The sequence below is a fragment of the Passer domesticus genome, chromosome 9 (genome assembly GCF_036417665.1).
Source record: "Passer domesticus isolate bPasDom1 chromosome 9, bPasDom1.hap1, whole genome shotgun sequence".
NCBI classification, from domain to species: Eukaryota; Metazoa; Chordata; class Aves; order Passeriformes; family Passeridae; genus Passer; species Passer domesticus.
Window position 1 is genome coordinate 8,304,217 of NC_087482.1, and position 1,926 is coordinate 8,306,142.

The 1,926-nt window shown below is 59.6% G+C and overlaps 1 long non-coding RNA gene across 1 annotated transcript; it reads right to left on the reverse strand.

The window, feature by feature from the left end:
• Nucleotides 1-463: 463 nt before the first annotated feature.
• Nucleotides 464-1,260, reverse strand: LOC135307430 (uncharacterized). The gene is made up of 3 exons (XR_010368150.1): nt 1,208-1,260; nt 1,024-1,121; nt 464-571 (listed from the first exon to the last, which is right to left on the reverse strand). It is a non-coding gene; the product is annotated as an uncharacterized LOC135307430 (long non-coding RNA).
• Between the last annotated feature and the right edge of the window lie 666 nt (nt 1,261-1,926).

Genomic DNA, 1,926 nt, shown 5'->3' on the forward strand with positions numbered 1-1,926 from the left:
AGCAACATTCCTTGTTGGGGTGGCTGGAGCAGTGTAGGGCCCAGTGGCTCTCTCCCTCACACACAGAAGAAATCCTCCCTAAAGCACGGGGGCAAACTGCAGCAGGCAGTGCCACAGCTATCCATCCCTCCCTCCCTCTGTCCCTCCTGCCCTCCTTCTGCTGGGACACCCCCCAGATCCCAAGGGCAAACAGCCAGGCCCTCTCAGGACACACTGGAGCCTTGCTCTCCCCCTTTGTCCTTTCCCCACCGTGAGCACCCCGTGCAGTCACTGCCAGGTTTCAGGACATGTCTCCCATGGAGGGACCCCAGCAGGACTGCTCAGTTACCCGAGTGCCCTGAGCCTGCTCGGGATAATTCCCCTGGGCTGTGCCGCTCTAGTCCAGGCTGTGCCCGCACTGCCAAACAGCAGAGAGGGCAGCTCAAGCCTCAGCAGGGCTCAGGCCCAGAGGCACAGCAATTACCTCCTGTGCCTGTGCCTGGCATCGCCTCCCTTCCTGCAGCAGAGGCTAGCATGGAGCCACTGCTTCTCCTGGGAAATTCTTCCTTCTGCCCTGCCTCTCCATCCACTTCTGGAGAAAGGAAGAGGGACGGCTGGATCAGGTGGGGCTGTTCCCCACTGGGGAGGTGGCATCTTCAGCAGCCAGTACTTGTGAAAGTCATGGTTAAGGATCAGGAATCCACACAATTTTCTGGGTAGACCAGGGCCCATCTTCATCATAATACCCACCCTTAGTGATCATCCTGGAGACTATGAAATTTCAGGGGATCTCAGGCACATGGTGCAGTTTGGGCTGCCTGTCAGCTAATGCCCAATGCCTTCCTGCAGGGGCTGGGAAAAAGCTACAGCCAGGCCAGGTTGGGAAACAGCCCTGCAGGGTGTCAAAGCAGCAGCAGCAGCAGCAGTGGGGCAGCGAGGCTGCCATGGATCCCTTCCCGCTGTGCCGGGCACGGCGTGTCCAGATGTGCAGCCAAAGGCCCCGGCTGCTGAGTCCCAGGGGAAGCATGAGGGAAATGCACCCACCATGGCGTCTCTCTAGATCACTCGGCATCTCCTCCATGTGTTTGGATGCCTCCAGGACTTAGTGTCTCCTCTAAGTTTGTTCTCCATTCTCAGGGGACCTGAAGTGAAATAGTTCCATTTCCCAGGAATGGATCCCACAAAACCAGTGCTCAGCCTGTGGGGTCAGCAGGGACATACTACTCACCCCTGCGATGGGAGCCAGGCTTCTGTGTAGGGATCAGCAAAGGAGCAGGAGAAATCCTCCCTCCAGACACACCTGTAACTCAACAGCCACAGAAGCTTCTGCCATCTCTGCTGATCTGCACGGGCACCACTGAGCCGCAGCAGTGGTGAGGGGATGGCGCAGGGCGAGGGCACACACGTGCATGGTTCTGTGCTGGCACCTGCAGCGATGCCCCCTGGCCCAGCTTTGGGCTCTGAGCTGGCAGCTCTCCCAGGGAGGAAAGTCTTTACCTACCCTCAGCATCTCCCAGATGCTCAGTAATGGGTATGGGCTGGGAATCCCGATCATCTTCATCAACAGCATCATCTTCATCAACTTCAGCTGCAAAGAAAGCCAGGACACAACAGCTCCTGTGACCCTGCTGAAGATTCTCCTTCAGGCCCGAGTGGCAGTGAGGGCACCTGGGTGTTTGCTGCCCTCCAAGGCACTCCCTCAGCTCTGCCTCCCACTCAGGAGCAGGGGCAGGGGGACCACGTGCCTGCAGTGGCCCCACACTGGGATGGAAGGAGCCCCTTGCAGGGCAGTCGGGGCAGAAAGGACTCCCTGGAGCTGCCAGCAGCTCTAAAGCCAGCCCCGGGCAGGGCCAGGGCTTGGCAGTGGCAGCATGAGCAGCTCAGGCTCCCTGGGGCTAGCAAAGGAGCTGCCAAAGGCTCAGCCCCGGGGCACAGCCCTGGGCCCGG